Source organism: Gorilla gorilla, chromosome 18 (genome assembly GCF_029281585.2).
Source record: "Gorilla gorilla gorilla isolate KB3781 chromosome 18, NHGRI_mGorGor1-v2.1_pri, whole genome shotgun sequence".
NCBI lineage: Eukaryota > Metazoa > Chordata > Mammalia > Primates > Hominidae > Gorilla > Gorilla gorilla.
The window spans coordinates 26,241,230-26,265,399 of record NC_073242.2 but is presented as its reverse complement, the minus strand read 5'-3'; the positions used below and the strand labels follow the sequence as shown (position 1 = coordinate 26,265,399).

General features: G+C 42.2%; 2 long non-coding RNA genes across 5 annotated transcripts; both read left to right on the top strand.

The window, feature by feature from the left end:
* The first annotated feature begins 3,095 nt into the window (after positions 1-3,095).
* On the top strand, positions 3,096-9,050 carry LOC134757495 (uncharacterized). The gene is made up of 3 exons (XR_010131525.1): positions 3,096-3,155; positions 3,743-3,801; positions 8,947-9,050. It is a non-coding gene; the product is annotated as an uncharacterized lncRNA (long non-coding RNA).
* Positions 9,051-9,079: 29 nt separating this feature from the next.
* On the top strand, positions 9,080-23,702 carry LOC129527610 (uncharacterized). Of its 4 annotated transcripts, none has more exons than XR_010131524.1 (5): positions 9,080-13,179; positions 13,582-13,827; positions 14,255-14,400; positions 14,496-14,621; positions 23,528-23,702. It is a non-coding gene; the product is annotated as an uncharacterized lncRNA (long non-coding RNA). The 4 variants fall into 4 exon arrangements; XR_008672608.2 differs by lacking the exon at positions 23,528-23,702 and adding an exon at positions 17,880-20,049; XR_010131523.1 differs by lacking the exons at positions 14,255-14,400; positions 23,528-23,702 and adding an exon at positions 17,880-20,049.
* The last annotated feature ends 468 nt before the right edge of the window (positions 23,703-24,170 follow it).

The following is a 24,170-nucleotide window of genomic DNA, read 5'->3' as shown; positions in this document are numbered from 1 at the left end:
TAACCATAAAAATATGCAACCAGCAGCCCTCGGGGCTGCTCTGTCTATGGAGTAGCCATTCTTTTATTCCTTTACTTTCTTAATACACTTGCTTTCACTTTACTCTGTGGACTGACACTGAATTCCTTTCTGTGTGAGATCTAAGAACTCTCTCTTGGGGTCTGGATTGGGATCCCTTTCCAGTAGCAGTATGACCATGGGAAAGAGATGAATCTCTTGGAGCCTCAGTATGTCAACCTGTAAAATGAAATCATGATACTGTTTTCACAGCACTGCAGTGAGGCATTAAATAACACGATATAGGAGCTCAATGAGTGTTAGCTTCTTTCTTTTTTCTCCTGTTCCTTCCTTCCTTTCATTTCTTCCTAGTTTTAGCTCTATCCAGCAAAGATATTGAAATCAGCCGTTAAAAAAGTACAAGATGACAGGGCCCAGTTCCTGGATTCAGGGGTTGGGCACTTGGGGCAGGCAGTGAAGCCCCAGGCAGGAAACTGAGGGAGACTTTCATCTGAGCTGCAGCAACTTGGAATATTGGGGCAGTCTGCACTATTTTCACACACAACCCTTCTTGCTCTAAATGTGTGAGTGTTTTCCACACCAACAACCAGTCCTTCCACTCTCTGGATACCACCTGGGTGTCCTACAATTCAATTGAATTCTGACACTACCCACCCAGGGTTAGTGCAGAGCCTACAGGCTAAGGGCTCAGTCCCACAAGACTACCCCCACTTCAGATGCCAGTCGCAAGCTCCCTTGCCACCTGTATTTCTGACCCACCTGCTATAAATTGGGGGTTCCCATGACCTCTTCCGAATGTTTGATAATTTGCTACAACAGCTCACAGAACTTAAGAAAATGCTTTGCCTACAATTACTGGTTTGTTTTACTGGGTGCAACTAGGACGAGCCAGATGGAAGAGATGTACAGGGTGAGGTATGGGAGAAAGGGGTGTGTGACGCTCCCATGCCTTCCCCACCACACATCACCCTCCACCTACCCAGAACCTTGATGTGTTCAGCCACTCGAAAGTTCTCCAAACCCTGTCATTTAGGGGTTTTAATGGAGGCTGCAGTATGTAGGCGTGGTTGATTAAATCATTGACCTTTGGTGATTGGACTCAATCTTCAGCCCCTCCCTGTACCCGGGAAATTGAGGGGTGGGGCTGAAAATTCCAGCCCTTTTGATCACATTGATGGTTCTTCTGGCAACCAGGTCCTGAAGTTATCTTGGTACCCACCAAGTGGCTTCTTTAGCATAAACTCAGTTATTATGGTTGAAATGGGCCTATAAGAAACAACAAAAGATGCTCCTCTCACCCTACCATTTAGGAAGTTCCGAGGGTTTTAAGAGTTTTGTGCCAGGAACCACGAACAAAGAGTATTACCACAGGCATGCAGGCATGGAAGCTAGTTGCAACAAGGAAAGGGAAAACTTGGCAAAAGCTTTGTCCCATGGCCTAGACTAATCCAGTAGGTACAAGGATCATGCCTAGGTGTTACAGGAAAGGGGTCCCAATCCAGACCCCCAAGAGAGGGTTCTTGGATCTCGCACAAGAAAGAATTCGAGGTGAGTTCATACAGTGAAAGCAAGTTTATTGAGACAGTAAAGGAATAAAAGAATGGCTACTCCCTAGGCAGAGCATTCTCAAGAGCTTCTGGTTGCCCGTTTTTATGGTTATTTCTTGATTATATGCTAAACAAGAGGTTGATTCTTCATGAGTTTTCACAGTAAGGAGTGGACAATTCCCAGAACTGAGGGTTCTTTGCCTTTTTAGACCATATAGGGTAATTTCCTGATGTTGCCACGGCATCTGTAAACTGTCACAGCACTGGTGGGAGTGTCTTTTAGCTTGCTAATATATTGTAACTAGCTTATAATGAGCTGTGAGGATGACCAGAGGTCACTCTTGTCGCCATCTTGGTTTTGATGGGTTTTGGCCGGCGTCTTAACTGCAACCTGTTTTATCAGTAAGGTCTTTATGATCTGTATCTTGTGCCAACCATCTATCTCATTCTGTGACTAAGAATGCCTTAACCTCTTGGGAATGCAGCCCAGTAAGTCTAAGCCTCATTTTACCCAGCCTGTTTTCAAGATGGAGTCATTCTAGTTCTAACACCTCTGACACAGAGACTGCAAAAGGTTGCAGGACTCCACCTGGTGTCCTGGCTCCTGGATTTGACAGACAGCTGAGGAACCTGGACCAGGGTGTAGGGTGGGGTTGTCACTGGTGGGTTCTGCCGTACAGGTGGTTCATCACTTTCTTTCTCTGAGAATGTGACTTTCACACCCCCATGGATGCCAATCTAATCAGAAATGTCTCAGGTGCTGGGATAATGCAGGGAGACTGTGAGTGGAGTATCAGCAAGTAGCAGATAATCCAACTCAAGCTTAGTTGACACCAGTGGAGGGATCAACTGGGCATGAGGCTAAGGCTCCCAGTGGGAAGATAGGCACAGCAGGTGCCAGCCAAGCCACCACACAGAAGCATCAGGACTAGTCTCTCTCTCCATCCTTCTTCTGCTCTCCTCTGTGCTGGCTTCATTCTAAGGATGACTCTCACTTCATGGTTGCCAGGCTTTTATCCTGCTGGCCTTGGAGGTCTTGCAAACAGAGAGGGCTCATTCCTTGCAGACTCACTAAAGTCTCAGGGAGGATTGCATGGGTTCAGCTGCTATCCTGGCCCCTGAAACAATCACCAGGCTGTCTTCTCCACTGTATCTTCCCAATTCCCCTTGGCACATGCAAATCAATCTATATAAATAGACCCTAGGCAGCTTCTGGCCCCGCCAACTCATTATTTATGCATAAGCAAGTCTGAATCTTTGTTTAGGCTGAGCTACAGGACCAGGTAAGCACCCGTAGGCTTGCATGCAGGCATATGCGTGCACACACACAGTTGCACACGTATACAAGCACGCACATATCCAGAAGCAAGCATAGCGCTCTCAGTCAATCATGTGTAAAATGTCAGCCTGGCCTTCCTGTGAGTGTTTAGAAACAGTCTGAAGAGCCCTTGATGATAGAAGTTGTTGTGGGTTTTGTTTCCTGTAAAAGCTTCTGTCAGTAAGCCTGGCATGTTGTTTTTTTTTTTCCTTCAGACAATGAGAGTCTTCTTTCTGTAGACAGAGGAAAACAAACACATGTCCGTTTATTAGGTATGTAAAGTAACATAATTGCAGGCATATTGTGTTTGGGGAATCAGCCTGGCTTTGCCGCACGGCCATATGAAGCTGTTTGAAAACCCTGGTTTGTGCTAGACTCTTTGGCCCAATCTCCCTTTTGTTTGGAGAAAGAAGGATGTGCCTCTTTTCCTATCCAGTACCGAGATGCCAGCCCCCTCCCCAACTGTAAACCATAAAACGCAGTATTTATCATATTCCCTATTCTAAATATATACTGGCATTAGCCTTTGATTCAATAGTAACTACCAATTACTAGCACCAAGTACTGGGCTTTATTCTAAGCATTGTACATCAAATTAACCAATTGAATTCTTTACCAATCCTATAAGGTAGATTTTATTATTACAAATCCATTTTGTAGCTGAAGAAACTGAGGCACAGGAGATTAAGCTACTTTGCCAACAAAAGCAGCAAAGATGGGACTTCAACCCAGGCCGTCTCGCTCTAGTGTTGGGGCTGTTAAATGCCATGCTGTAATGCCCTGCATAGTGGAGTGGGGGTGTCCTTCCAATATCCGGGGGTCTAGAGATGGCTTTTCCCTAAAACGACATCCTTCCCAGTATTTCTAGGTAGACGCGATGAGACAGAAAATGTCAGCTGAACCTGGCAGCCTCAAGCAGTGAGTGATTTTCTTTCTTGTGTGCCTCTTCCCAATTTCATCTTTAGTCAGAACAGCTCTGAAGAAATCCTTGAGCTTATGCAACCACTTCTTGGAAACTCCAGTGGTCCCGTTTTCCCGTTTTCTAATACAGGCATTTTCACATCACCACCAGATGCTGGGCTGTTAGCGAGTAATATTGCTTTGGGAGGCTTTGCCTGTTAAGCAATTGCTTGAAGTGTCCTTTCTCTTTCCTGTGAATTTTTAAATCATCATTTAGATGGAGCCCTGACAGCACTTTTCAGGACCTCTTTCATTTACTCGGGCTTCTTGATTGCTCTAAAGGTCCCAGCTGCCCCCTGCGCAGGTTCTGGGAGCCCAGGCTGACTCTCTCACAGAGATTCCAATTCACAGAATCCAGGAGCAAGGTGGAAGGACCCTTAAGAGTCTCCCAATGTAGACTTTTATTCATTCTGTCATACAGCATTTTTAGTAGTTGAATCTTTTATTCCAACCAAATTCTACGTAAGATAGATGAAAGTCAAGCCCTTCAGGTTACAGGGATGCCAGGGAGCTAATAGTGCTGTCCTGCTTAGCACCAAGTCCCATCCTGTATTAGTCTGTTCTCACACTGCTGATAAAGACACAGGGGTAATTTATAAAGGGAAGAGGTTTAATGAACTCACAGTTCCACATGCCTGGGGAGGCCTCACAATCATGGTGGAAGGCGAAGGAGGAGCAAAGACATGTCTTACATGGTGACAGGCAAGAGAGTGTGTGCAGGGGAGCTGCCCTTTATAAAACCATCAGATTTCATGAGACTTATTCACTATCATGAGAATAGCACAGGAAGGACCCACCCCCATGACTCAATTACCTCCCACTGGGTCCCTCCCATGACACGTGGGAATTGTGGGAGCTACAATTCAAGTAACAAGCTACAATTCAAATAATAGATATTTGAGTGGGGACACAGGCAAACCATATCACACTCTCACCCTCCACCCTCCTAATTCTTAACCTATCTGTCCCTCCAGGGAGGCCTTTTGCAGCATCTCTTGTGGATCTATCTCTTCATTGCCCCATTTAAAACAACGATGCTGTAGGTTCTAGGCTTCCTGCTTCTCCATGGCTCCAGCATCATGCAGCTTCCCAGGGCAGGGCCTCCTGCCTGGCTAAATAGCCTCTCCTCACCTGGCTCTCAATCTCTAGTCTTGCCCAGCTCTCATCTGCTTGTCACACTAAAGCCACGAGGATCCTTCTAAACTACAAACCGGGCTGTGTCACATGCCTATTTAAAATCCTCCTTCCTGGCTGGGCACAGTGACTCATGCTTGTAATCCCAGCACTTTGGGAGGCCCAGGCAGGAGGGTCACTTGAGGTCAGGAGTTCAAGACCAGCCTGGCCAATATGGTGAAACCCCATCTCTACTAAAAATACAAAAATTAGCCAGGCACGGTGGTGGGCACCTCTAATCCCAGCTACTTAGGAGGCTGAGACAGGAGAATTGCTTGAACCCAGGAGGTGGAGTTTGCAGTGAGCTGAGATCATGCCACTGCACTCCAGCCTGGGTGACAGAGCAAGCCTCTGTCTCAAAAATAAATAAATAAATAACCCTCCTTCCCATAGTGGGAGGGTGTGTGAGAGGTGGGGATGGTTAATAGGTACAAAAAACGCAGTTAGAAAGGATGAATAAGACCTAGTATTTGATACCACAACAGGGTGACTATAGTCAACAATAATAGAATTGTACATTTGAAAATAAGTAAAAGAGATTAATTGGGTTGTTTGTAACACAAAGGATAAACGTTCGAGGAGATGAATGCCCCATTTTCCATGATGTGATTTTTATGCATTGCATACCTATATTCAAATACCTCATGTACCCATAAACATGTACACCTATTATGTACCTACACAAATTAAAACAAAACATTAAAAAATAAAGTAAGTTAAAAAAATAAATAAAATCTCCCTTCCCTGTTGTTTCTCAATGACCTGAGGGTAAAGTTTGAGCCCCTTGGTAAAGTGTAAAAGACCCGTCTTATCTGACTGCTGTCTTATCTGACTGCTGTCTTATCTGGGCTGCTGCTTGACTGTCTAGTTTCATCTGTTGATGATAAGTTCTACGTCCAGCTGGATGGAACTGGGAGCTGGACATTTGATGTGCCATGCTTGTTCGGCTTAGGGTGAGCCTGAGCCTGGAATCCCTTCCCCCTCGCTCCCTGCACCTTACTCACCTCAGCTTGTCTTCACCCACTAACTTCTCCCACCTCTTCTTCCACATCAGGAGCCTGCCCCTCCCCTTTTCCCAGATCCTTATGGCTTTCTCAGTTACTGCATGGATCCTGCCTATGTTAGAATTGCTTGTTTTCTTCTCTGTGGCCCTCACTTAACTAATCTTTCTGAGGGCAGTGAGCATGTCCATCTTGGTCCCTGCTGCATTCTCAATGCTCAGTAATGCTTTGCAAAGAAAAGATGCTCAGAAAGTATTTGCTGAACATATAAATGGGAGCTGGTTTCAGTGGCTCATGCCTTTAATCCCAACAGTTTGGGAGGCTGAGGCAGGAGGATCATTTGAGGTCAGGAGTTTGAGACTAGCCTGGGCAACATAGTGAGACCCTGTCCGTACAAAAACCTTAAGAAAAAGATTAGCTGGGCATGGTGGTATGCACTTGTAGTCCCAGCTACTCGAGAAGCTGAGGCAGGAGGATCACTTGAGCTCAGGAGTTTGAGGCTGCAGTGCGCAATGATCCTACTGCACCACTACAGCCTAGCCTGTGTGACAGAGCCAGACCCTGTCTCTAAAACAGAAGCAGCAATAATAAAAACACAAAAATAAAAATTACTCTTGCTCTGGACCCCATCCAGTGATTTCCAGGCTCCTTCAACCTTTTTCAACAGTTCCTGACTTTTATCAGCTTGACCATTACTTGTGATTCCTTTGTCTTTCTGCATACCTTTCCAGTAACCTCCAGGTTCCCTGAAGGTCCCACAATTTGCTTTTCCTTTCCTAGTCAGGACCGTCCAGACATACTCCACGCTTTCTTCCTTGTGGGGATGACATGATCCCCAGCTCCATGAGAGCAGAGACCTTCTGTGTCTTGCCCATTGTGGTGTTCTAGTGCTTGGCACTTAGTAGGTGCTCAATAAACATTTGTTGAGTGAATTTTCAAAAACCAGTAGTGCATTCCATGGACAACAGAAGCTTGAGCTCATCTCTGCCAGTGGATATGAACAGATGTGTCCTTACCCCCTTTGGGCTACTCATGGAATTGCTTTTGGGTTAAAATGTTGCCAGGGCATAACTGCTTCTCTTACAATCTCTTCTGATGGATTTAGGTTCTAGCTCTGATTCTCTGGACCTGGGAGAGGGGTCCTTATGTCTCATCCGCTATGTCTTTCCTCATTCTCCTTTCAGCAGCTACAAGATAGGCCATTCAAGAGGCCACCGCTCCCTGCAAGAGGAGAGATTTCAGCTCTTAGCAGAATTTATTGCAGAGATTAGATGCTGCCAAACCCTTCAATATCAGCTCCCATCTAAACACAGGCTCAGAGATAGGAATGAATTCAAGTTGTCTGTTTAGAAGGCTTTTGCAGGCTTCAGGAAGCCACTGCCTGTCATGGAAGATTGATTCACAGAAATACGGCAAGGAAGCCCGGGCATTCAGTGACAAGGCACATCTTTGCCAAGTGTCTTGGCACATCTTTGCCAAGTGTCTCAAATAGCCTGGGAACAAAATTCACCAAGGGGAAGATGATGCTGTCCCCTTGGTTTACATGTTGGAGGTGTGAGTCTTTGCAACTTCCTGACAACAAGGCTTCCTAGTTCCCATTTAAAATCATGTCAGTTTTATAAAGCATTAACATGATGAGATGCATTAAGCTAAAGAGTGCCTTTTTAAAATAATAGCAAATAATTTACAATGGATGCATCAGCTTTAGTAAAAAGTTTCTTTTTTTGGTGACAAAATAAAATCATACATAAAAGGCAAGTAAGACAGTTTCACTTTAATAGGGTGCCCAAGTGGAGTAAAAAAAAAATGTCAAAGCCAAAGTGTTTGTAGGAGTGAAAGATTCTCAAGAGAAAGTAAGATGAGACATCAAACGAATTGGCTTTGGTAGAAGACAGGTCTAGGCTGCAAAAACAACCTAGATAGCTTGCTTGCTTGCTTTCTTTCTTTCTTTCTTTCTTTCTTTCTTTCTTTCTTTCTTTCTTTCTTTCTTTCTTTCTTTCTTTCTTTTTTTTCTTTGAGATGGAGTTTGCTCTTGTTGCTCAGGCTGGAGAGTACAATTGTGCAGTCTCAGCTCACTGCAACCTCTCCGCTTCCCAGGTTCAAGCAATTCTCCTGCCTCAGGCTCCCGAGTACCTGGGATTACAGGGGTGTGCCACTGTACCCAGCTGATTTTTGTGTTTTTAGTAGAGATGGGGTTTCACCATGTTGGCCAGGCTGGTCTTGAACTCCTGACCTCAGGGGATCCACCCGCCTGGGCCTCCCAAAGTGCTGGATTATAGGCGTGAGCCACTGCACCTGGCCCACAACCTGGACAGCTTCTGATTGTGACCCCCAAAATCACGGGTCTTGGTTGAGTCTGTTTCCACATCTGAACTTCAGTTTAGGGATACTGCAGTGTACTTCCACTGGATTTGCCCCTACAGTATTCCTCTGGGGAAACAACCCTACTCCACTCATCCTCCCACAAGAAGTCACTTCTTGGCCAGGCACGGTGGCTTATGCCTGTAATCTCAGCACTTTGAGAGGCTGAGGCAGGTGGATCACAAGGTCAGGAGTTCGAGACCAGCCTGATCAACATGGTGAAACCCCACCTCTACTAAAAATACAAAAATTAGCCAGGTGTGGTGGCGCGCACCTGTAATCCAAGTTACTCAGGAGGCTGAGACAGGAGAATGGCTTGAACCCAGGTGGCAGAGGTTGCAGTGAATCAAGATTGTGCCACTGCACTCCAGCCTGGATGAAAGAGCAAGAGTCCATCTCAAAAAAAAAAAAAAATTACTTCTCATATCCCAACTCAGGAGGGCACACAGCTCATGTCTGCCTCACTTTCATTCCATAAGGGCTAGTGGGTGAGATGGATTGCATCTGTGACATTAATTCTTCACCCTGCTTCCCGCATGCATGCTGTTGCATTCCTCTCACTAAAAAGGAGGAAGCCCGTTTCTCCAACCTTGACACTGGAGTTGCCAATCAGATGCAGTGGAAGTGGGGGTGAGTCACTGTGGTGCTGAGACCTGCCTGGTGAGTTTCCACTGGCTACTGTTGTGCTTTGCTATTGATATCATCCCTACCATCTCCATAGGAGTGACAAGAATTGCATGCTGGGTTCTGGAGAGAAATATAATTCAGCATTCATTAGGCTGCACTCTTACCCATTTCCTTGTCATTAAAGTCACACAGCACTAGATACTGACCGTTGCGTTCCTATCATTCCTATAGACAGGATCTCTGACATGAGAGTCACAGGCTGTTTAAGAATTGATTTGCATACCCATTGTTCCTATAGACAGGATCTCTGGCATTAGAATCATAAGGCTTTTGTTTAAGGATCGCTTTAGATGTTTTTCAGGTCCTGAATTCCAGTGGAATAGCTGAAGCCCACCAGTTCAAAGATTCCCAGGGAGGAACCAAATCGACACATGAATACAGCTTCTTTCATCCCCCTGTCCAATGACTTCGCCCTGTACTCTTTCACCAATCAATGAGCTCCACATTTTAGCCTACTCCAAAACCCTTAAAAACGCTTACCCCAAATCCCTCAGAAATGGACTTGAGGTTTCCTCCTATCCTGTTGTTTGGTAGCCTACGATTAAACCTCTTTCTCTGCTGCAAACTGGTGTCTTGGGGTGTTGACTTGCAGAACACATCTGGCAATGGATCTGTTACAATTACACATTCACCATGGGAACGTGCCTGCTGGAGAAGGAAAAACGTGTGGAGCAGAGCCAACTCACTCCAGTCTCCTCAACCGGTGGCCAACCAACTCCCAGGTATGTGAGCAAGACCATCCAAGATCAGCAAAGCCACCAGTGGGCCCCCAATGACCCCAGCTGCATGAGGAACACATTTATTTTTATATACCACTGAGGCTTTGTTGCTCACTCTTTCTGTGGCAGTAGATAATTGATACAGTTCATGACCACACTTATGGCCAATCAGAGTTAGAACTGAAACTTTTGCTAGAACAATTAGCACAGAGACATTTATTTTTCTACTGATACTTTTGTGCTGAAAAGCTCTAAGCCTAGAGCAGCTGGAAGATGCCATGTCACGTTGGAGAAAGGGTGTCTGAGACTGACGCCAACACAGAAGAATAGAAATTTACAAATAAGAAGGAAGAATTCTAACAACGTTTTTTTGAGTTCCAGGGTCAAGCCATTCCTGTAACAACTAAACTAGATTTTCACTTAAATGAACTGAATGCTACCTTGTGTTTCTTGCTACAGTCAACTTACGTTGGATTTTTAACCCCAGGTTATCATAGAGTCCTGATCAGTAGATGTATTTTCAATGTAGAGTATTGTGAAAAGTAATGCGTTATAAATGTGCCTCCATTGGAAAGTCAAGAGTCTAGAAAAACACGGCTGTTTTTCCGAATTCCAGGTAGTAACAAAAACAAGTGTTTCTATCCTTTCTTGTGCATTTTACTTTCTAGAGTGCCAGGGGCTTGCCTAAGTAAGTTTGCACCTTGCTGAGCTGTTAAGAGGCTGTGGTGACAGTTGCCCCCACAAGATTTCACCAGTACCTGGAAATAAGTGTGACTCACTCCTGACTCAGTTTTGGTGACCACGAGGGCACAGCAATTCTGAGAAAGACTGGGCCAGGTTGTTCTTCTACGCTTCTACGTCAGTGATTTAACTCACGCCATAGATGGTAGAAACCAACCATTTCAGACCTGAAGGAGATGGCAAAGGTGAGATCATCAAAGACTCATGGTTTCCTGTGGAGATAACCAGAGGCAGAGGGGCGGAGGCAGTGCTGGTGGAGTCTGGCATCCCATGCAGGACTAAGAAGATGGGCTTTGCGGGCAGAGAGATGGAGGTTTGAACCTAAGCTTTGTTATCTATAAATGTAGCCACTGTGGGCAAGTCATTTAACCTTTCTGGGCCTCCATTTCCACTTTTGTAAAGTAGGGGTAGAGTACCACACAAGAATGAAAGATCATTATATATATATATGTATATATATATATTTTTTTAATTTTAATTTTTATTTTGTTTTGAGGCAGGGTCTTGCAGTGTCGCCCAGACTAGAGTGCAGTGGCACAATCATGGCTCACTGCAGCGTCCAACTCCTGGGCTCAAGCAATCCTCCTGCCTCAGCCTCCTGAGTAGCTGGGATGACAGTCACATGTCACTATGCCCAGATAATTTTAAAATTTTTTAGTAGAGATGGGGTCTCACTATGTTGCCCAGACAGGTCTCAAACTCCTGGCCTTGAGCAATCCTTCCAAAGCCTCCCCAAATGCTGGGAATGCAGGCATGAGCCCCAGCATCCGGCCAGTTGCTGCTTACATTTAATATGTGTAGGCACTCCCACTCCGGGAGAAGCTACTTAATCTTCCTCATCACCTCCCACGTCCCACAAAAAGTGGGCTTGACTTAGTGGTTTGCTTCCAAAGAATAAAGTATGAGAAGGGAAAATACACTAATTAGAAAGTGGAGGCTAGGCATGGTGGCTCACACCTATAATCCCAGCACTTTGGGAGGCCGAGATGGGTCAGGAGTTGGAGACCAGCCTGATCAACATGGTGAAACCCAGTCTCTACTAAAAATACAAAAATTAGCCAGGCGTGGTTGCACGTGCCTGTAATCCCAGCTACTCAGGAGGCTGAGGCAGGAGAATCGCTTGAACCTGGGAGGTGGAGGTTGCAGTGAGCTGAGATAGCACCATTGCACTCCAGCCTGGGTGACAGAGTGACACCCCATCTCAAAATAAGAAAAAAAGAAAAAGCAAGTGGCGAAACCTGGCAAATGCTACCCAAGTGATGAATGCCAACCTCACTGAGGAAGCCTGGTGGCTCTCATGCAGCCTTGGATAAGATGTGAAGAGGAAGATGCTTCAGTTTTGTGGTGTTCTTCCCCCAAACCCAAACTCCAGTCTACTCATGAGAAGTCCACCAGAGAAACCCAGAGTGGAGGACATTCTACAAAATACCTGGCCAGTATCCCCCCTAGGACTGCCAAGGTCATGAAAACCAAGGAAAGACTGAGAAATGGACACATCAGAGGAGACTGGGGAGATGCTACAACTAAACGCAATGTGATACCTTGGATCAGATGCTGGAACAGAAAGAGGACGTACATGGAAAGACAGATGAAATTGTAATTAAGTACAGAATTTAGTTAATAATAATGTACGAATGTTGGTTTTTCAGTTGTAACAAATTTACTCAGGTTATGTGAGATGTCAACAAGAGGAGAAAACGGCTGGGCAAAACTACTGGCTCATGCCTGTCATCTGATAAAGGAAAAACTTCAGCCAAGTGCTGTGGCCCACGCCTGTAATCCCAGCACTTTGGGAGGCCAAGGTGGGCGGATCACCTGAGGTCAGTAGTTTGAGACCTGACCTTTGCACTCCAGCCTGGCCAACATGGTGAAATCCCGTCTCTACTGAAAGTACAAAAAATTAGCCAGGCATGGTTGTGGACACCTGTAATCCCAGCTACTCGGGAGCTGAGGCAGGAGAATTGCTTGAACTGGGAGACGGAGGTTGCAGTGAGCTGAGATCATGTCATTGCACTCTAGCCCAGGCGACAGTGCGAGACTCCGTCTGAAAAAAGAAAAGAAAAGAAAAACTTCAGTCAAATTGAATGTAAAGGAGTTTAGTTGAGCAATGAACGATTCGGGGATCGGACATCCCCCAGAATCACAGCTGATTCAAAGAGATTCCAGCACAGCCATGTAGTGGAAGATTTACAGACAAAAAAAGAGGGCTGGGCGCAGTGGCTCACGCCTCTAATCCCAGCACTTTGGGAGGCTGAGGCGGGTGGATCACGAGGTCAGGAGATCGAGACCATCCTGGCTAACACAGTGAAACCTCACATCTACTAAAAATACAAAAAATCAGCCGGGCGTTGTGGCAGGCGCCTGTAGTCCCAGCTACTCAGGAGGCTGGGGCAGGAGAATGGCGTGAACCCGGGAGGCAGAGCTTGCAGTGAGCAGAGATCACGCCACTACAGCCTGGGAAACAGAGCAAGACTCTGTCTCAAAAAAAGAAAGTGGGGGGAAATGATGTACACAAATCAGAAGTGAGGTACAGAACAGCTGGATTGGTTACAGGTTGGCGTTTGCCTCATTTGAACACAGCTTCAACACTCATCGGTGTATGAGTGGTTGAAGTGCAGCTCCTGGGATTGGCCAAGACTCAGCTGTTGTTACAGGTGTGTACTCCTATGTTCAGTTTTCAATTTTGTCTACCTATTAAGTTAGGTTGCAGTTTGTCCACAAGGACTCAAATATAGAAGTACAGAGTCCCTATTTAGTTTGTGTTAACGAATCCCAGCACTTCGGGTGGCTGAGGTGGGAGGAATGCTTGAGCCCAGGAGTTAGAGACCAGCCTGGGCAACATAGTGAGATCCCATCTCAAGTAAAATTCTCTGGGTCAAATAATTTCTCCTTAAAAATTTTTTTAACTGGGAAAACTTGGCGAGGGTATATAGGAACCTCCCGTACTATCTTTAAAGCCATTTGATAAGTCTAAAATTACTACACAAGAAAGAAATACTTAAAACACAGCTTTCAAAATAAAATATTGAATTGCTTTTGATTTAATCTTGGTTTAGTTGTGGGCATCAGTTTCCACAAGGTCCCCAGACTTAGAGATCCAGGAGATGAACTCAAGAGCAGCCCGTCGCCTGCAGTGGCTGAAATGAAGCCTTTCTGCGTCATCGGTGTCTTGTCTGATGCTTCCCCAGTGGAATTTCCTGCTGTGTTCCTGGGAAACCCAAGCAACCAGAAGTTCATCCAATTATTTATTTGCTTCGAGTCATCCGGATGTAAAAGTATGCAGCTATCATATACTGGTGAAGGTAGAGAATTATGATGATTGTCATTTATTGAGGACTGTGGTAGGCACGGGGGGTTACATTTTGTGCAAAGTGAGCTAGGGCTGGGGGTTTCTCATTCTGAACTTGCAGATGCACAGTATCAGGGGAGGATGCTGAAACTAAGAGAGGTTAAGAAACTTGCCCAATATCACAGATGCAGGAAGAGAAAGCTTGAAATGGGCTTGAACACAGTTCTTTCTGAATCTGAAGTATATCTTCCTAACCCCTAAGTCAGACTTTTAACATAGACTGCTAAAACTTCAGAGGTTCTTCAGATACCATCTAATACAGATTAGATGGTATCTGAAGATACTATCCCACCTTCAACTCCCAGATAACTTTAGTTCGGAGCTGCACAATGGGTTTATGGTTGCTTTTTCTTTGATTGTTGCTTCTCTTTCCTTTTCAGATTGAATTTATTGTCAGCATTTGAAAATAGGGAGACTGCACTTTCAAATATCAGACTTTCATGTTGTTCAGAAAGAAATGGGTGCTCTGACTAAAAGGGGGCTTCATTCCCACCTGGAGCTGAGTCCTGACTTTCAGTTAGATCAGGTGCACATACTGTTCTCTAGTTCAGACCCCTTCCCTCCCTCACCCCCAGCCCTAGCTCACTTTGCTCCTTTACTTTCTCTACCTGGCCCCTGCAGTTGGCAGCCACTGACTAAGTCCATTTTACTGGAGTGAAAATTGCTGCTTAGAGAGGAGTAGTTACTGGTCAGAAGTCACACAGCAAGCCTAAAGAAACGTCATTCTGGCGGGCACTCATTTATATGGTGAGACAGAGCTATCTGGCTCTCTGACGTCCTGTGTCTCTCTGTCCGTTGCTGTCTCCTCTATGGCTGACCTACTTCAACCTCCTGGTGGGTCACATTCTCTGGGTCAAATCATTTCTACTTAAGCACCCCAAGAGGGGCTACCCTGCTCGCAGGTTATTTTAACACTTTATATGAAAGCCTTGTTCTTGTCAAATACCTCGAAATGAATAAGGGTTGAACCTTTTCTCTTAGGAGGATGGAAAGCTAGTGGAGACTTTTAAAATTTAACTTCATCTTAAAAGAAAGAGGAGAGAAAGAGAAAAAGAGGGAAAGGGGAGGAAGGAAGAAAGAAAAGAAGGAAGGAAAAATCACAAACTGGAGAGTGACATGTCTGTGATGTTTATTCCTTTCTTTAGTTAGTTCCCTTTGACTCCCACTGCTGATAACTCTGTTTCATCTTCTTCCAGGAAAGCAGGTAGAGATGTGGTCAGTTCCCACTTCTAGTCTCTAAGCTAGCCATGATTTATGGTGGGACACATAAATAAGACTCCCCGGGAGCCAAGTGCCAAGGCAAAGATTTTGCAGGGAGGATCTCGAAGCATCTCTAACCTTAAAAAAAAGAGTACTCTTATCCTTTCTTTTTGTGTCATACATAAAGGTGAATAGAGCATACATTCATAGTTTTTGAGCCATTAATAAAATGAACATCTGTGAGTTCACCATCGTTTTTAAGAAATATAATTTTAGCTATAGCTTAGTAGCTTTGTGTGTTTCTTTCTAATTCCATCTTGCCCCTTCTCTCTGCAGGATGCTGCTTTCCTGAATTTTGCATTATTTTATTTATTCAGTCATGCAGTCATTCATTTTAATATTTTATGAAAATTATCAAACATGCAGAAAATTAGAAAGGATAGTACTATTGAATATGATATACCTATAATTGAACAACTGGATTCAACAACTTTTTAATGTTTAGCTTTTATTTGCCCCGTATTTTTATTTGCTTAGCCATTGTTTAAGCATTTTATTTTGTAAAATATCAACTATATATTGAAGCAGAGAGACTGGTAAAGTGGATCCATTCCAGCTTCAATATCTTCAATGTGTGGACAATCTCATTTCATTTGTTCTCTCAGTCATTCCATGCCTATTCTTCCCCAGCTCTGGATTCTTTCTGAAGCAAATCCCAGACATTTATCTGTAAATATTTCAGTCTGTCTCTCTGAACGATAAGGACTCTTTTAAAAATATAATCATGACCAGGCGTGGTGACTCACGCCTGTAATTCCAGCACTCTGGGAGGCTGAGGCGGGTAGATCAGGAGGTCAGGAGATCAAGACCATCCTGGCTAACACAGTGAAACCTCGTCTCTACTGAAAATACAAAAAATTAGCCAAGCATGGTGGCGGGCGCCTGTAGTTCCAGCTGATTGGGAGGCTGAGGCAGGAGAATGGCATGAACCACGGAGGCGGAGCTTGCAGTGAGCCGAGTTCCAGCCACTGCACTCCAGCCTGGGGGACAGAGCGAGACTCCGTCTCCCTCTCTCTCTCTCTCTCTCTCTCTCTCTCTCTCTCTAGATATATATATATATTTATTCATTTATATAATCATAATGTCACTTTCACATCTGAAATAATGAACACTTTCTGAATATCACCAAATACCTAGTCAGTGTGTAAATTTCTTGATTCCTGCTCTTCCTCTCCCTCTCTCTCTCTCTTTTGTTTTTATAATTGCTGTCTTTTAATGGGGATTAAAACAAAAATCTCCACAGTGAATTTGGTTGATAATTGTTTAAGTCCCTGGGTTTTGTCTTCTTGTTTTTCTGTTTGTTATTATTTTGTTCCCCTAGTGCAATATATTTGTTGAAAAATCTGCATTGTTTCTCCTGTGCAATTTCCCCACTTTTGAAATTTTGCAGAGTTAGCCTTTTGGTGCTATTTAACATGTTATTCCTTTCCTTTTATCTCCTGTAAACTGGGATTTAGCTATTGAGCCTTCATCAGATCCACATCTGATTTTGGGCCAGAGTATTTTATAAGCAGCGTCCGTGTGGTTCCATTAGGAGGGTCATAATGTCTGGTTGTCTCTTTTTGTGATATTAAGTAGGTTCCGGTGTTGCATCATTTAATCTACCCATTGTAAAGTCCCTGACAGCTTTTAACCTAATAGGTTTTCACAGACAGTCATTCCCTAGGAGTTGGGCTGAATCATTTTAAAGTAAGTTCATATACCAAGCCACTTTATCCTTAAATACTTACAGCACAAATTGCCAAAAAGTAAGGGCATTATCCTTATAACTCAACATATTTATCCCATCTAATAATACCTAAGCTCTAATATTATTTAACATCCAGTTCACATTAAAAAAATCTTCCAAGTATCTACATTTGTTCTTGAATAACCTTTTTATTTTAGAATAGTTTCAGAGTTACAGAAATAATTGATAGTATAAGAGGTCTCATATACCACATACCCAGTTTCCCCTATGATGATGATGATGATAATGATGATGATGATGATGATGATGATGATGATGATGATGATGATGATTTGAGACAGAGTCTCACTCTGTTGCCCAGGCTGGAGTGCAGTGGCACGATCTCGGCTCACTGCAACCTCCACCTCCCAGGTTCAAGCGATTCTCGTGCCTCAGCCTCGTGAGTAGCTGGGATTACAGGCACACGCCACCACACCCAGCTAATTTTTGTATTTTAGTAGAGACAGGGTTTCACCATGTTGGCCAGGCTGGTCTTGAACTCCTGACCTCAGGTGATCCACCTGCCTCGGCCTCCCAAAGTACTGGGATTACAGGTGTGAGCCATTGCGCCTGGCCTCCCCTATTATTAACATCCTACATTAGTATGGAACTTTCGTCACAGTTATTGAACCAATATTGATGCATTCATGCATTATTATTGGCTAAAGTCAATTTTTCATTTAGGTTTTGTTGGTTTTTACCTAATGTCCTTTTTCTGTCCTGTGTCTTACCCAGGATCCTACATTACATTTAGTCATCATGTCCACTTAGACTCCTCTTAGCTGTGACAGTTCCCATTTGGTTTTTATTTTCCTTTTAATCTGAAACAGCATCTCTCCCTCTTATAGCATGACCTACATTTTGGATTTCTCTACATACTTCCTTGTGGGAGTCTTTAACTTGTTCCTCTATTCTTTGTATTTCTTAGAAACTGAAAATTAAAATTAAAAACTTAAACATTTTTTGCCCAGAATGTTTCACAGGTGACTCTGTGTCTTTTACATACTGTCTCACAGGACTGGAAGATTAGGATGAAAAAGCTGGGAGAACGAGAGACAGGACTGATGAGTAAGAATGAGAAGCCCATAGCAGAAGTGGAAATAACAATTCATCTTCCTTAGTTCAGAGGAAGCTCTCCCAAATGCCCTTTACTTCTTGCTTTTCTTTCCTTGGAAATTGCTCAGTAAAATTGACCCAATTCTACACGTTAATTTGCATTGTTGATAAGATAGCATTATTTTGCTTTTTATGTCTTAGACTGTGGCTGGATGAGTTTATTCATAAGTTTGCATTAATTTAGGAAAAAATTTACTTATCAAAAAACTGCACGTATTTAACTCAAGATTTTCTAAATTTCTGGGGCTGGTTGTACACCTCATAAGATGTTTTGATGTATCTTTGGAAGGGTCTCTGGCTTAATTTCTGTTTTCCTTTTCTTTATTTAAAAAAGAAAATGGATTACAGAGTTAGTCATATGAAGCTACACACATAAAATTGCATAGAACCTGCCGGGCACAGTGGCTCACACCTGTAAACCCAGCACTTTGGGAGGCTGAGGTGGGTGGATCACCTGAGGTCAGGAGTTTGAGAACAGACTGAGCAGTATGGTGAAGTTCCGTCTCTACTAAAAATACAAAAATTAGCTGGGCTTGGTGGCAGGCGCCTGTAATCCCAGCTACTCAGGAGGCTGAGGCAAGAGAATCACTTGAACTGGGGGGGCAGAGGTTGCAGTGAGCCGAGATCACACCATTGTACTCCAGCCTGGTCGACAGAGTAAGACTCCGTCTACGCATAGAGCCACACGCACACATATTCACATGTGTGTGTGAGTGCATGTGTTAATGGTAAAATATGCCTGACTCTATGGATTATGCCAATGCTGATTTCCTGATTTTGTTATTGTCCTACAGTTAGGGAAGACGGCAATGTGGGCAAGGCAAGGTCAAGTATGCACAGGGCCTCCTTGTACAGTTCTTTGCAATTTCCTGTGATTCTGTAGTCATTCTAAATTTAAAAATTGAGAAAATAAACAAGAACAATTTATAGTCTGGACATTATGGCCAGTGCAGAAGGACAGAATAAAGGAATAAGTTAAATTTTTAGACAGGAAGCAATGCAATAATTATTATTTGCAGATAATATGGCTGTCTACTTAGAAAATTGGGTAAAACAGGCTTTGAACTAATATTAAGAGTTCAGTAAGGTACATTATGAAAAATTAATAGATACCATTTACAATAATATCAGCAAAAACAAATTAAAATGTCTAGGAATACACTTAACCAGCATTATAGGAGACCTACAATAAGAAATGTACTACATTTATTAAGGGATATAAAAGATGACACGAATAAAGCAAATGAACCTGGAGATGGTGATCTGTATTTAACATTCAAAGTTTAAAAGACAGCTAATTATTTTTTTGGTTGTAGTATAAAAGACAGTAGTGGGCAATTGGAAAGGTTTGAATAAGGGCTGTAGATTAGATAAGAGTATTGTGTCAATGTAATTTCTTGATTTTGATCATTGTACTGTGGTTGTATAAGAGCATGTCCTGATTCTCAGGAAGTACACACAGGGAAGTACACACAGATGTGTTTAGAAGTAATGGAGCATCGTATTTGCAACTCAATTCAAACACTTCAGAATAATAGTTTTTATATATATATATAAACTATTATTTCTTACTACATATATAACTTTAAATTATATTTATATATAACTTTACATATACATAACTTTAAATTATTAGTATATATATAACTATTGTTTATTAGTATATATATATCCTCATCTGTATCTGTATGCATGTTTAAATTTATATTGTTAGAAAGAATGAGAATGTTGTTTGGGGAATCTGGGTGAAGAATATACAGACATTCCTTTAGTGGGTCTATAACTTTTCTGGAAATTTGGGATTATTTCACAGCAAAAAGTTAAAAAATGTGGCCAACAGAAGAATAAGAAGGAATATATAACTATGAAATATAGGAAGCACCAGAGGGGAAGAAGATGATGTATCATAAATGATATAAGCAGTACCATTTAGTATCGAGGAGAGGATAACTATTTTCTAATAAATAGAAGTGCTGTATATCATCCCATCGTATGGAAGTAATCATCAGAAGAAATAAAATCTTGATGATTTAAGAAGGATCCATGGGTCGTTGAACTTGGGATGCAGAAGAGTGGGGTGGGAGATGTTAGCTTTTTTGTCGTTGACTCTTCTCATCTGTCTTCTCATTCATGCATCATGTCGATAAAAATGACAATGTTGGTTAACAAATAAATCATTCAATGACTAGCCCTGGTGTAAGTAATTAAGAAATAAAAAGGTAATACATTTGCAAAAGATTTGGACGTAGGAGAAATTTATGCACACTTGGTGGAAGGGGGATCCAGCATTTCTGGAGGATAAAATGGCAGCACATTGACGACACATATAATTCTTCTCCTCCTCTCATCCAGCAAATCTCTCAGAACATATCCCCAGGTGAGAAATTCACAGATGGTGACAAAAAAGATACGCACATAGACTTCTTTTGCAGCTCTGTATAAGCACAACAACAACCATAAAAAATCTTAATGCTCAATACCAGGGTGAGATAAAATTACAGTACCTCCTTTCAAAGTAGCCTCAAAATTTGAGTTTTAGTGGACTATTCAATGACAAGAGAAATCATTAAAATTAGTTGCTGTATTTAAACTTGTTACAAAATAGCATTTATAGTATGATGTTTACATTGCTAAAAAATTATGCATTTTCAATATACCAAAAGGCTGGACTAGAATACAACAAAATATAAATGATGGTTGTCTTTCAATTGGTGAATTATGGGTGATATGTGTGTTTGTCTGTCTGTCTGTCTGTGTATGTTTTATAGTAACACACTGTTACTTTTTGGCCATCAGGAAAATAATTCTTCAGGTAAGAAAGTTCTAGTGCTAGGAATGCAGGTGTCAGAAGTAGGATGGTGTATTTGTCTCTCAGAAAAATGCATCAAGGATTCATAAATTACTTTAAAAATCTTCTCAGCTGTCCCCCGTGTAACCAAATAAGATCAGGTGAACAGCAGAACCCGTGGTGTCCACAGAAGCCATGCTTCTGAGATGAGAGGGAAGTGGATTTGTTTGCCATCTACCCAAACTGTCTGACAAAACCAGGAGGTTGCCTGATTTCTACTGCCCCTTCTGTCACAAGATTTCAAAGTGACCCTGCCTCCAGCATAACACCAGTATTCTCATTTGGAACCTTGAATCTGAGAGTTCCTTGCCCAGGGCCAACTTGGCGCTTTTCTCCTCTTCTCTGCCTCTCATTCACTCATTACATAATTGATGCCTTCAATACATGCTTCAGTTTGCACCTACCCTGTTCCAGGAGCTGTACATGTGTATATTTTAAAGAAATACATGTTTTGAAATTTTAAAAATACCAAAGAATATACAAGTGAAGAAAGAATAAGCCTTCCTTTCATTCTTATCTTCCGGTCCTAGTTAATTACTTTCCCATTAAATACAATACCTTTTTGCCCTTTCTAAAATAATAAACACTTTCAAAGCAAATGAAACAGGCAAACAAGATTAAAAGGTGGTGTTTAATGTTCGGTGCAGATATATCCTGTTGAATAAAATGGACATGGGGTTTCCTTCATGGAACTTACAGTCTTGGGGAAGAGACAAGCAATCCATAACTTTAAATATGTGTATAATTTCAAATGGTCAAAAGTGTGACAGTGGAAAGGAATCGGATGCAGTGGTAGAAAATATTACTGTGGATGGGGGGGGTGTTGCATCTTGTGTTTTCCAGACACACTGGTCTCATTATTGTTACTGTATACCTCAGGCAAGTGGCAACCTCAGGGCCTTTGCCCCTGCTGTTCCCTCTGCCAGAATGCTCTCACTCAGATATCTGCATAATTTGCTCCCTCATTACATTTATGTATGTGTTCAAAACTCACCTTCTTGGAGATATTTTCATTGACTACACCATCCAAAATATCCCCCTTTACACACACACACATCACTCCCTATGTTCACACCCTGCTTTATTTTTCTTCATAGCATTTAGTGCTTTATGTAATATGTACCTGTGGATATATGTGTGTATATATTAATACATGTGTGTGTATATATATGTGTATGTGTCTATAGATATATGTATACAGACACACAAATATATTCTTATAAATTAAACACACGTTTGCTAAGAAGCTATTACATACTAGGCACTATAATAGGCGTTGACTCTATGGAGACGGCTGAGCAAAATTCCTGCCCTCAAAACTTCCTTTCTAGCAATAAATGACTTACGGCATAATTTCAGGTAATGATCAGCTACAAGAAGGAAAATTAAAATAAAGATATTGTGAGGGATGGAAAGGGGAGATCAGGGGAGGTTCTCTGAGGAGGCCACATTTGAGCAGAGACTGGGTGCAGCAAGGCCAGGAGCCAGGAAGACATCTAGGGAATTAGGTGTCCACGTAGAAGGAATTGGGAGCATCAATGCATGTGGGAGAAGGCGTGGTGTGTGTGAGGAAGAGCAGGCCGGTGTGTCTGGGCATGGGAAGCAAGGGGAAGAGGGGCAAGAGAGGAAAGGGATTTGTGGAGCTGTGGTGACGACTTTGGAATTTATTCTGAATGAGAGTTAAAAAATGAGGAGAATTAAAAAATATTTTAAGTCATCTTTATTGAGGCATAATTTGCATACAATAAAATGCTCCCCTTTTAAGCATATAGTTTAATGAGTTTGGCAAATGACCACACCTCCATAACTACCACTCAAGATATAGAATATTTCCATCACTCCAGAAAGTCCCCCTGAACCATTTTGCAGTCAATCCCATTCCACCTAGGCAACCACAGATCTGCTTTCTGTCCCCATAGATTAGTTTGCATTTTCTAGATATTCCGATAAATGATACAGTGTATATCCTGTTGATACTGGCTTCTTTTAAACTCAACATAATGTTTTTGACATACATCATGTTGTGTATATCAGTTTGAGTTCTTTTTTATTCTAAGGAGTATTTTATGCCATAGATATTTCAAAAATTGTTGTTCCATGTATTTGTTGATAGGTATTTGAGATTTGGGCTTTTATGAATATTGCTGCTAAGAACCTTCACTATAGGTCTTTTTATGAACATATGTTTTCATTTATTTTGGGTAAATATCTAGGAGTGGAATTGCTGTGCAATATGGTAAGTGTAGGTTTAATTAATAAGTAATTGCCAAACTGTTTTCCAAAGTGCTTACACCATTGAACACCCACAATATATAAGCATAAGAGACTAGTGAGCTGGGTACTAACTTGGGAGAAAAACATGGTCAAATTCACATTTTTAACTTATCACTGTGTGAAGAATTGATTCTATGGGACCTAGGATGGAAATTGCAAAGCATGTGTAGAATTTGCTTGTGTTCCCCATAGCCGCAGCCTCAGCAATAGACTCCATTTAAACTTTTCACCTATTTGCTCTCACAGGATTTGGTCCTCAACAGGATCCATGAATTTCTGTGTTCATCCTCGTACATTTTCTTTCTGGGCACACAGCTAGATTCCACTTTTCAGCCTTTCTTATATTTAGCTAGGTCCCTGAGACTAAAATATGTTCCAGAGAATGTGGGCAGAAATGATGCATACTGTGTATTGACCTCCCTATAGACTCCTTCCATGTAAACATCCACATACTCTGGGGGAACCTGCTGCCAAAGTAGGAGGATTCCAAAGGACCTAGGGGAAGAAAAAGCCACAATATGGAAGACACCTGAGTTTCTGAATGACTGTGTGGAGCACTTCCTTCTGCTGATGAACATGTGCTATGAAAAATAAACTTATTTTGTTTAGCAACTAAGATTTCTGAATTACTTGTTACAGCAGTTAGTATATCCCGATTAACAGACCTCATCTTTTATTCCTTTGGGCTTGAATTTGATGGCTTACCTGTGCTTTTCTTTGGCTTGACCAGGTAGTATAGCAGCTGGCTTTCTGCTTGGTCATTCTTTGCTTAGCATTGATAAAATAGAGCATAATGAAGACAGAACATTAAACACCTCCTTTTAATCTTGTTTACCTGTTCAATTTGCTTTGAAAGTGTTTATTATTTTAGAAAGGGCAAAAAGGTATTGTATTTAATGGGAAGGTAATTAACTAGGACTGGAAGATAAGAATTAAAGGAAGACTTATTCTTTCTTCACTTGCATATCTGTTTGTATTTTTAAATTTGGAAACATGTATCTCATTAAAATATACATATATATATATATACACACACACGCACAAATATTAGTGCTAGCCCACTATGGTT